Source organism: Pseudophryne corroboree, chromosome 4, assembly GCF_028390025.1.
Source record: "Pseudophryne corroboree isolate aPseCor3 chromosome 4, aPseCor3.hap2, whole genome shotgun sequence".
NCBI lineage: Eukaryota > Metazoa > Chordata > Amphibia > Anura > Myobatrachidae > Pseudophryne > Pseudophryne corroboree.
Genome location: NC_086447.1, coordinates 533,640,519 through 533,652,698, shown reverse-complemented (window position 1 = coordinate 533,652,698; position 12,180 = coordinate 533,640,519). Strand labels below are relative to the sequence as shown.

The window sequence follows — 12,180 nt, the reverse complement described above, 5'->3', positions numbered from 1 at the left end:
AATATAATTTATAGAACAAATAAACCCAGTTTTTAACATTAATGTTTAGCAGAAGCTGTGCATTACTGAGCTAAATGCAGTACATTAAATAACTTGAGGGTCATTCCATGTCAGTTCAACCAGGCGTGTCCACAACCCATCTCAGATTTTTATGAAACATCTTGAGTTAAGAGGATGTCAAAACAACTATTTCTGCCAAATATCTCGACTGTCTGACAATTTGTTTATAAAAATAAGAATTTACTCACCGGTAATTCTATTTCTCGTAGTCCGTAGTGGATGCTGGGGACTCCGTAAGGACCATGGGGAATAGACGGGCTCCGCAGGAGACTGGGCACACTAAAAGAAAGATTTGGTACTACCTGGTGTGCACTGGCTCCTCCCTCTATGCCCCTCCTCCAGACCTCAGTTAGGATACTGTGCCCTGAAGAGCCGACACAATAAGGAAGGATTTTGAATCCCGGGTAAGACTCATACCAGCCACACAAATCACACCGTATAACTTGTGATATTTAACCCAGTTAACAGTATGAAATACCACTGAGCCTCTCAACAGATGGCTCAACAATAACCCTTTAGTTAGGCAATAACTATATACAAGTATTGCAGACAATCCGCACTTGGGATGGGCGCCCAGCATCCACTACGGACTACGAGAAATAGAATTACCGGTGAGTAAATTCTTATTTTCTCTGACGTCCTAGTGGATGCTGGGGATTCCGTAAGGACCATGGGGATTATACCAAAGCTCCCAAACGGGCGGGAGAGTGCGGATGACTCTGCAGCACCGAATGAGAGAACTCAAGGTCCTCCTCAGCCAGGGTATCAAATTTGTAGAATTTTGCAAACGTGTTTGCCCCTGACCAAGTAGCAGCTCGGCAAAGTTGTAAAGCCGAGACCCCTCGGGCAGCCGCCCAAGATGAGCCCACCTTCCTCGTGGAATGGGCTTTCACTGATTTAGGATGCGGCAGTCCAGCCGCAGAATGCGCCAGCTGAATTGTGCTACAAATCCAGCGAGCAATAGTCTGCTTAGAAGCAGGAGCACCTATTTTGTTGGGTGCATACAGGATAAAAAGCGAGTCAGTTTTCCTGACTCCAGCCGTCCTGGAAACATAAATTTTCAAGGCCCTGACTACGTCCAGTAACTTGGAATCCTCCAAGTCCTTAGTAGCCGCAGGCACCACAATAGGTTGGTTCAAGTGAAAAGCTGATACCACCTTAGGGAGAAACTGGGGACGAGTCCTCAATTCTGCCCTATCCATATGGAAAATCAGATAAGGGCTTTTACATGACAAAGCCGCCAATTCTGACACACGCCTGGCCGAAGCCAAGGCCAATAACATGACCACTTTCCACGTGAGATATTTGAGATCCACGGTTTTAAGTGGTTCAAACCAATGTGATTTTAGGAAACTCAACACCACATTGAGATCCCCAGGTGCCACAGGAGGCACAAAAGGGGGCTGAATATGAAGCACTCCCTTTACAAAAGTCTGAACTTCAGGCAGTAAAGCCAGTTCTTTCTGGAAGAAAATCGACAGAGCCGAAATCTGGACCTTAATGGAACCCAATTTTAGGCCCATAGTCACTCCTGACTGTAGGAAGTGCAGAAAACGACCCAGCTGAAATTCCTCTGTAGGGGCCTTCCTGGCCTCACAGCACGCAACATATTTTCGCCAAATGCGGTGATAATGGTTTGCGGTTACTTCTTTCCTGGCTTTTATCAGCGTAGGAATGACTTCCTCCGGAATGCCCTTTTCCTTTAGGATCCGGAATTCAACCGCCATGCCGTCAAACGCAGCCGCGGTAAGTCTTGGAACAGACAGGGCCCCTGCTGTAGCAGATCCTGTCTGAGCGGTAGAGGCCATGGGTCCTCTGATAACATTTCTTGAAGTTCCGGGTACCAAGCTCTTCTTGGCCAATCCGGAACCACGAGTATCGTTCTTACTCCTCGCCTTCTTATTATTCTCAGTACCTTTGGTATGAGGGGCAGAGGAGGGAACACATAGACCGACTGGTACACCCACGGTGTCACTAGAGCGTCCACAGCTATCGCCTGAGGGTCCCTTGACCTGGCGCAATATCTCTTTAGCTTCTTGCTGATGCGGGACGCCATCATGTCCACCTGTGGCCTTTCCCAGCGGTTTACCAACAGTAGGAAGACTTCTGGATGAAGTCCCCACTCTCCCGGGTGTAGGTCATGTCTGCTGAGGAAGTCTGCTTCCCAGTTGTCCACTCCCGGAATGAACACTGCTGACAGTGCTAGTACGTGATTTTCCGCCCATCGGAGAATCCTTGTGGCTTCTGCCATGGCCACCCTGCTTCTTGTGCCGCCCTGTCGGTTTACATGGGCGACTGCCGTGATGTTGTCTGATTGGATCAGAACCGGCTGGTTTTGAAGCAGGGGCCTTGCCTGACTTAGGGCATTGTAAATGGCCCTCAGTTCCAGAATGTTTATGTGTAGGGACGACTCCTGACTTGACCAAAGTCCCTGGAAGTTTCTTCCCTGTGTGACTGCGCCCCAGCCCCGAAGGCTGGCATCCGTGGTCACCAGGACCCAGTCCTGTATGCCGAATCTGCGGCCCACTAGAAGATGAGCACTCTGCAGCCACCACAGTAGAGACACCCTGGTCCTTGAAGACAGGGTTATCAGTTGATGCATCTGAAGATGCGATCCCGACCACTTGTCCAAGAGGTCCCACTGGAAGGTCCTTGCATGAAACCTGCCGAATGGAATTTCTTCGTACGAAGCCACCATTTTCCCCAGGACTCGTGTGCAGTGATGCACCGATACCCGTTTTGGTTTTAGGAGGTCTCTGACTAGAGAAGACAGCTCCTCGGCTTTCTCCTGCGAGAGAAACACTTTTTTCTGTTCTGTGTCCAGAATCATCCCCAGGAACAGTAAGCGTGTGGAAGGAACCAGTTGTGACTTTGGAATGTTTAGAATCCAGCCATGCTGTTGTAGCACTTCCCGAGATAGTGCTACTCCGACCAGTAACTGCTCCCTGGACCTCGCCTTTATTAGGAGATCGTCCAAGTACGGGATAATTAAAACTCCCTTTTTTCGAAGGAGTATCATCATTTCTGCCATTACCTTGGTAAACACCCTCGGTGCCGTGGACAGTCCAAACGGTAGTGTCTGGAATTGGTAATGGCAATCCTGTACCACAAATCTGAGGTACTCCTGGTGAGGAAGGTAAATTGGGACATGCAGGTAAGCATCCTTGATGTCCAGAGATACCATGTAATCCCCCTCGTCCAGGCTTGCAATAACCGCCCTGAGCGATTCCATCTTGAACTTGAATCTTTTTATGTATATGTTCAAGGATTTCAAATTTAAAATGGGTCTCACCGAACCGTCCGGTTTCGGTACCACAAACAGTGTGGAATAGTAACCCCGTCCTTGTTGAAGTAGGGGTACTTTGACTATCACCTGCTGGGAATACAGCTTGTGAATTGCCTCTAGTACAGCCTCCCTGCCCGAGGGAGTTGTCGGTAAGGCCGATTTGAGGAAACGGCGGGGGGGGAGGCGCCTCGAATTCCAGCTTGTACCCCTGAGATACTACTTGAAGGATCCAGGGATCCACCCGTGAGCGAACCCACTGATCGCTGAAATTTTTGAGGCGGCCCCCCACCGTACCTGGCTCCGCCTGTGGAGCCCCACCGTCATGCGGCGGATTTGGAAGAAGCGGGGGAGGACTTTTGTTCCTGGGAACCTGCTGCGTGGTGCAGCTTTTTTCCCCTTCCTCTGCCTCTAGACAGAAAGGACCCGCCTTTTCCCCGCCTGTTTTTCTGGGGTCGAAAGGACTGTACCTGATAATACGGCGCTTTCTTAGGCTGTGAGGGGACATGGGGTAAAAATGCTGACTTCCCAGCTGTTGCTGTGGAAACAAGGTCTGAGAGACCATCCCCGAATAACTCCTCACCCTTATAAGGCAAAACTTCCATGTGCCTTTTAGAATCTGCATCCCCTGTCCACTACCGAGTCCATAAGCCTCTCCTAGCAGAAATGGACAATGCACTTATTCTAGATGCCAGCCGGCAGATCTCCCTCTGTGCATCTCTCATGTACAAGACTGAGTCTTTTATATGCTCTACGGTTAGCAATATAGTGTCCCTGTCCAGGGTGTCAATATTTTCTGACAGGGAATCTGACCAAGCAGCAGCAGCACTGCACATCCACGCTGAAGCAATAGCTGGTCTCAGTATAACACCAGTGTGTGTATATATAGACTTTAGGATAGCCTCCTGCTTTCTATCAGCAGGTTCCTTTAGGGCGGCCGTATCCGGAGACGGTAGTGCCACCTTTTTAGACAAACGTGTGAGCGCTTTATCCACCCTAGGGGGAGTTTCCCAACGTGACCTATCCTCTGGCGAGAAAGGGAACGCCATTAGTAATTTTTTTGAAATCACCAATTTCTTATCAGGGAAAGCCCACGCTTCTTCACACACTTCATCTAATTCTTCAGAGGGGGGAAAAACTATTGGTAGTTTTTTCTCCCCAAACATAATACCCTTTTTTGAGGTACCTGGGTTTATATCAGAAAGGTGTAAAACCTCTTTCATTGCCTCAATCATGCCACGAATGGCCCTAGTGGACATTAAATTTGACTCATCGTCGTCAACACTGGTATCAGTATCCGTGTCGACATCTGTGCCTGCCATCTGAGGTAGTGGGCGTTTTAGAGCCCCTGATGGCCTTTGAATTGCCTGGGCAGGCACGAGCTGAGAAGCCGGCTGTCCCGCATTTGGCATGTCGTCAAATTTTTTATGTAAGGAGTCGACACTTGCACGTAATTCCTTCCATAAGGCCATCCACTCAGGTGTCTGCCCCGCAGGGGGTGACATCACATTTATAGGCATCTGCTCCCCCTCCACATAAGTCTCCTCATCAAACATGTCGACACAGCCGTCCTGACACACCGCACACACACACAGGGAATGCTCTTAAAGGAGACAGGACCCCACAAAGGCCCTTTGGGGAGACAGAGAGAGAGTATGCCAGCACACACCAGAGCGCTATATAATGCAGGGACTAACTGAATTATGTCCCCTAAAGCTGCTATAATATTTACTGCGCCTCAAATCTGTGCCCCCCCCTCTCTTTTTTACCCTTTTCTGTAGTGTAGACTGCAGGGGAGAGTCAGGGAGCTTCCTTCCAGCGGAACTGTGAGGGAATAATGGCGCCAGTGTGCTGAGGGAGATGGCTCCGCCCCTTTTTTCTGCGGACTTTTCTCCCGCTTTATTCTGTATTCTGGCAGGGGTAATTACCACATATATAGCCTCTGGGGCTATATATTGTGGTTATTTTGCCAGCCAAGGTGATATTATTGCTGCTCAGGGCGCCCCCCCCCCCCCCAGCGCCCTGCACCCTCAGTGACCGGAGTGTGAAGTGTGTATGAGGAGCAATGGCGCACAGCTGCAGTGCTGTGCGCTACCTTGGTGAAGACTGAAGTCTTCTGCCGCCGATTTTCCGAACCATCTTCTTGCTTCTGGCTCTGTAAGGGGGACGGCGGCGCGGCTCCGGGAACGAACACCAAGGACGGGTCCTGCGGTCGATCCCTCTGGAGCTAATGGTGTCCAGTAGCCTAAGAAGCCCAAGCTAGCTGCAAGCAGGTAGGTTCGCTTCTTCTCCCCTTAGTCCCTCGTTGCAGTGAGCCTGTTGCCAGCAGGTCTCACTGTAAAATAAAAAACCTAATATATATACTTTCTTTCTAGGAGCTCAGGAGAGCCCCTAGTGTGCATCCAGCTCGGCCGGGCACAGAAATCTAACTTAGGTCTGGAGGAGGGGCATAGAGGGAGGAGCCAGTGCACACCAGGTAGTACCAAATCTTTCTTTTAGTGTGCCCAGTCTCCTGCGGAGCCCGTCTATTCCCCATGGTCCTTACGGAGTCCCCAGCATCCACTAGGACGTCAGAGAAAATAAGAATTTACTTACCGATAATTCTATTTCTCGGAGTCCGTAGTGGATGCTGGGGTTCCTGAAAGGACCATGGGGAATAGCGGCTCCGCAGGAGACAGGGCACAAAAAGTAAAGCTTTAGGATCAGGTGGTGTGCACTGGCTCCTCCCCCTATGACCCTCCTCCAAGCCTCAGTTAGGTACTGTGCCCGGACGAGCGTACACAATAAGGAAGGATTTATGAATCCCGGGTAAGACTCCTACCAGCCACACCAATCACACTGTACAACCTGTGATCTGAACCCAGTTAACAGTATGATAACAGCGGAGCCTCTGAAAAGATGGCTCACAACAATAATAACCCGATTTTTGTAACTATGTACAAGTAATGCAGATAATCCGCACTTGGGATGGGCGCCCAGCATCCACTACGGACTCCGAGAAATAGAATTATCGGTAAGTAAATTCTTATTTTCTCTATCGTCCTAGTGGATGCTGGGGTTCCTGAAAGGACCATGGGGATTATACCAAAGCTCCCAAACGGGCGGGAGAGTGCGGATGACTCTGCAGCACCGAATGAGAGAACTCCAGGTCCTCCTTAGCCAGGGTATCAAATTTGTAGGATTTTACAAACGTGTTTGCCCCTGACTAAATAGCCGCTCGGCAAAGTTTTAAAGCCGAGACCCCTCGGGCAGCCGCCCAAGATGAGCCCACCTTCCTTGTGGAATGGGCATTTACATATTTTGGCTGTGGCAGGCCTGCCACAGAATGTGCAAGCTGAATTGTATTACACATCCAACTAGCAAAAGTCTGCTTAAAAGCAAGAGCACCCAGTTTGTTGGGTGCATACAGGATAACAGCAAGTCAGTTTTCCTGACTCCAGCCGTCCTGGAACCTATATTTTCAGGGACCTGACCACATCTAGCAACTTGGAGTCCTCCAAGTCCCTAGTAGGCGCAAGACACCACAATAAGCTGGTTCAGGTGAAACACTGACACCACCTTAGGGAGAGAACTGGGGACGAGTCCGCAGCTCTGCCCTGTCCGAATGGACAAACAGATATGGGCTTTTTTGAGAAAAAAACCACCAATTTGACACTCGCCTGGTCCAGGCCAGGTCCAAGAGCATGTTCACTTTTCATGTGAGATGCTTCAAATCCACAGATTTGACTGGTTTTAAACCAATGTGTTTTGAGGAATCCCAGAACTACGTTGAGATCCCACAGTGCCACTGGAGGCACAAAAGGGGGTTGTATATGCAATACTCCCTTGACAAACTTCTGGACTTCAGTAACTGAAGCCAATTGTTTCTGGAAGAAAAATCGACAGGGCCGAAATTTGAACCTTAATGGACCCCAATTTGAGGCCCATAGACACTCCTGTTTGCAGGAAATGCAGGAATCGACCGAGTTGAAATTTCTTCGTGGGGCCTTCCTGGCCTCACACCACGCAACATATTTTCGCCACATGTGGTGATAATGTTGTGCGGTCACCTCCTTTCTGGCTTTGACCAGGGTAGGAATGACCTCTTCCTGAATGCCTTTTCCCTTAGGATCCGGCGTTCCACCGCCATGCCGTCAAACGCAGCTGCGGTAAGTCTTGGAACAGACATGGTACTTGCTGAAACAAGTCCCTTCTTAGCGGCAGAGGCCATAAGTCCTCTGTGAGCATCTCTTGAAGTTCCGGGTACCAAGTCCTTCTTGGCCAATCCGGAGCCATGAGTATAGTTCTTACTCCTCTACGTCTTATAATTCTCAGTACCTTAGGTATGAAAAGCAGAGGATGGAACACATACACCGACTGGTACACCCACGGTGTTACCAGACCGTCCACAGCTATTGCCTGAGGGTCTCTTAACCTGGCGCAATACCTGTCCCGTTTTTTGTTCAGACGGGACGCCATCATGTCCACCTTTGGTAATTCCCAACGGTTTACAATTATGTGGAAAACTTCCCCATGAAGTTCCCACTCTGCCGGGTGGAGGTCGTGCCTACTGAGGAAGTCTGCTTCCCAGTTTCCATTCCCGGAATGAAACACTGCTGACAGTGCTATCACATGATTTTCCGCCCAGCGAAAAGTCCTTGCAGTTTTTGCCACTGCCCTCCTGCTTCTTGTGCCGCCCTGTCTATTTACGTGGGCGACTGCCGTGATGTTTTATCCCACTGGATCAATACCGGCTGACCTTGAAGCAGAGGTCTTGCTAAGCTTAGAGCATTATAAATTTACCCTTAGCTATATTTATGTGAAGAAAAATCTCCAGACTTGATCACACTCCCTGGAAATTTTTTCCTTGTGTGACTGCTCCCCAGCCTCTCGGGCTGGCCTCCGTGGTCACCAACATCCAAAACTGAATGCCGAATCTGCGGCCCTCTAGAAGATGAGCACTCTGTAACCACCACAGGAGAGACACCCTTGTCCTTGGATATAGGGTTATCCGCTGATGCATCTGAAGATGCGATCCGGACCATTTGTCCAGCAGATCCCACTGAAAAGTTCTTGCATGAAATCTGCCGACTGGAATTGCTTCGAAGGAAGTCACCATTTTTTTTTTACCATGGCCCTTGTGCAATGATGCACTGATTTTAGGAGGTTCCTGACTAGCTCGGATAACTCCCTGGCTTTCTCTTCCGGGAGAAACACCTTTTTCTGGACTGTGTCCAGAATCATCCCTAAGCACAGGAGACTTGTTGTCGGGATCAGCTGCGATTTTGGAATATTTAGAATCCACCCCTGCTGTTGTAACAGTATCCGAGATAGTGCTACTCCGACCTCCAACTGTTCCCTGGACTTTGCCCTTATCAGGAGATCGTCCAAGTAAGGGATAATTAAGACGCCTTTTCTTCGAAGAAGAACCATCATTTCGGCCATTACCTTGGTAAAGACCCGGGGTGCCGTAGACAATCCAAACGGCAGCGTCTGAAACTGATAGTGACAGTTCTGTACCACGAACCTGAGGTACCCTTAGTGATAAGGGCAAATTTGGGACATGGATCCCGGTTCGTTATCACTGCTCTGAGTGACTCCATCTTGATTTGAACCTTTGTAAGTGTTCAAATTTTTTTAGATTTAGAATAAGTCTCACCTAGCCTTCTGGCTTCAGTACCACAATATAGTGTGGAAATAATACCCCTTTTCTTGTTGTAGGAGGGGTAATTTAATTATCACCTGCTGGGAATACAGCTCGTGAATTTTTTCCCATACTGCCTCCTTGTCGGAGGGAGACCTTGGTAAAGCAGACTTCAGGAGCCTGTGCAGGGGAAACGTCTCGACATTCCAAACTGTACCCCTGGGATACTACTTGTAGGATCCAGGGGTCCTGTACGGTCTCAGCGTCATGCTGAGAGCTTGTCAGAAGCGGTGGAACGCTTCTGTTCCTGGGAATGGGCTGCCTGCTGCAGTCTTCTTCCCTTTCCTCTATCCCTGGGCAGATATGACTCTTATAGGGACGAAAGGACTGAAGCTGAAAAGACGGTGTCTTTTTCTGCAGAGATGTGACTTAGGGTAAAAACGGTGGATTTTCCAGCAGTTGCCGTGGCCACCAGGTCCGATGGACCGACCCCAAATAACTCCTCTTCCTTTATACGGCAATACACCTTTGTGCCGTTTGGAATCTGCATCACCTGACCACTGTCGTGTCCATAAACATCTTCTGGCAGATATGGACATCGCACTTACTCTTGATGCCAGAGTGCAAATATCCCTCTGTGCATCTCGCATATATAGAAATACATCCTTTAAATGCTCTATAGTCAATAAAATACTGTCCCTGTCAAGGGTATCAATATTTTTAGTCAGGGAATCCGACCAAGCCACCCCAGCTCTGCACATCCAGGCTGAGGCGATCGCTGGTCGCAGTATAACACCAGTATGTGAGTATATACTTTTTATGATATTTTTCCAGCCTCCTGTCAGCTGGCTCCTTGAGGACGGCCCTATCTATAGACGGTACCGCCACTTGTTCTGATAAGCGTGTGAGCGCCTTATCCACCCTAAGGGGTGTTTCCCAACGCGCCCTAACTTCTGGCGGGAAAGGGTATACCGCCCATATTTTCTATCGGGGGGAACCCACGCATCATCACACACTTCATTTAATTTATCTGATTCAGGAAAAACTACGGTAGTTTTTTCACATCCCACATAATACCCTCTTTTGTGGTACTTGTAGTATCAGAAATATGTAACACCTCCTTCATTGCCCTTAACGTGTGGCCCTAATAAGGAATACGTTTGTTTATTCACCGTCGACACTGGATTCAGTGTCCCTGTCTGTGTCTGTGTCGACCGACTAAAGTAAACGGGCGTTTTAAAACCCCTGACGGTGTTTTTGAGACGTCTGGACCGGTACTAATTGTTTGTCGGCCGTCTCATGTCGTCAACCGACCTTGGCGCGTGTTGACATTATCACGTAATTCCCTAAATAAGCCATCCATTCCGGTGTCGACTCCCTATAGAGTGACATCACCATTACAGGCAATTGCTCCGCCTCCTCACCAACATCGTCCTCATACATGTCGACACACACGTACCGACACACAGCACACACACAGGGAATGCTCTGATAGAGGACAGGACCTACTAGCCCTTTGGAGAGACAGAGGGAGAGTTTGCCAGCACACACCAAAAACGCTATAATTATATAGGGACAACCTTATATAAGTGTTTTCCCTTATAGCATCTTTTTTATATATTTCTAACGCCAAATTAGAGCCCCCCCTCTCTGTTTTAACCCTGTTTCTGTAGTGCAGTGCAGGGGAGAGCCTGGGAGCCTTCCCTCCAGCCTTTCTGTGAGGGAAAATGGCGCTGTGTGCTGAGGAGATAGGCCCCGCCCCTTTTTCGGCGGCCTCGTCTCCCGCTCTTAACGGATTCTGGCAGGGGTTAAATATCTCCATATAGCCCCCGGAGGCTATATGTGAGGTATTTTTAGCCAAAAAAGGTTTTCATTTGCCTCCCAGGGCGCCCCCCTCCCAGCGCCCTGCACCCTCAGTGACTGCCGTGTGAAGTGTGCTGAGAGGAAAATGGCGCACAGCTGCAGTGCTGTGCGCTACCTTAAGAAGACTGAGGAGTCTTCTGCCGCCGATTCTGGACCTCTTCTCGTTTCAGCATCTGCAAGGGGGCCGGCGGCGAGGCTCCGGTGACCATCCAGGCTGTACCTGTGATCGTCCCTCTGGAGCTAATGTCCAGTAGCCAAGAAGCCAATCCATCCTGCACGCAGGTGAGTTCACTTCTTCTCCCCTAAGTCCCTCGTTGCAGTGATCCTGTTGCCAGCAGGACTCACTGTAAAATAAAAAACCTAAGCTAAACTTTTCTAAGCAGCTCTTTAGGAGAGCCACCTAGATTGCACCCTTCTCGGCCGGGCACAAAAATCTAACTGAGGCTTGGAGGAGGGTCATAGGGGGAGGAGCCAGTGCACACCACCTGATCCTAAAGCTTTACTTTTTGTGCCCTGTCTCCTACGGAGCCGCTATTCCCCATGGTCCTTTCAGGAACCCCAGCATCCACTAGGACGATAGAGAAAATAAGAATTTACTTACCGATAATTCTATTTCTCGTAGTCCGTAGTGGATGCTGGGAACTCCGTAAGGACCATGGGGAATAGCGGCTCCGCAGGAGACTGGGCACAAAAGTAAAGCTTTAGGACTACCTGGTGTGCACTGGCTCCTCCCCCTATGACCCTCCTCCAAGCCTCAGTTAGGATACTGTGCCCGGACGAGCGTACACAATAAGGAAGGATTTTGAATCCCGGGTAAGACTCATACCAGCCACACCAATCACACCGTACAACCTGTGATCTGAACCCAGTTAACAGCATGATAACAGAGGAGCCTCTGAAAAGATGGCTCACAACAATAATAACCCGATTTTTGTAACAATAACTATATACAAGTATTGCAGACAATCCGCACTTGGGATGGGCGCCCAGCATCCACTATGGACTACGAGAAATATAGTGTTCACTCTAGGTGTCTTTCACAGGGCGCTGCGCCCTGCCCCTTTTTTAGACACCTGAATGCCGCCCTGCCCGTTTGTGTGCGCCCTCCCGCCCCGCACTTTGCTGCCCGCCGGACCCCGCCACGCCGCCGGACACATTACTGCAGTGTGATTACTGCAGTGTGCTTAATCACACTGTCTCCCTGCATGAGAGACAGAGACCTCCGCGGCCCGCCCCGTCCCGCCCGCCTCATCCCACCCGTCCTTAGTTGTCAGCCGCCGCATCTCCCCTCCTCTGCGAGATACAGGAGGGCTGGGTTAGCCTCTCCCGCCGAGGCAAACCCAGCGCTCCC

At 49.7% G+C, this 12,180-nt stretch overlaps 1 protein-coding gene across 2 annotated transcripts in view; it reads right to left on the bottom strand.

Moving 5' to 3' along the window:
- The window catches only part of AKAP7 (A-kinase anchoring protein 7), a 548,135-nt gene that overhangs the window by 516,576 nt on the left and 19,379 nt on the right, over nucleotides 1-12,180 (bottom strand). The window lies entirely within an intron of this gene.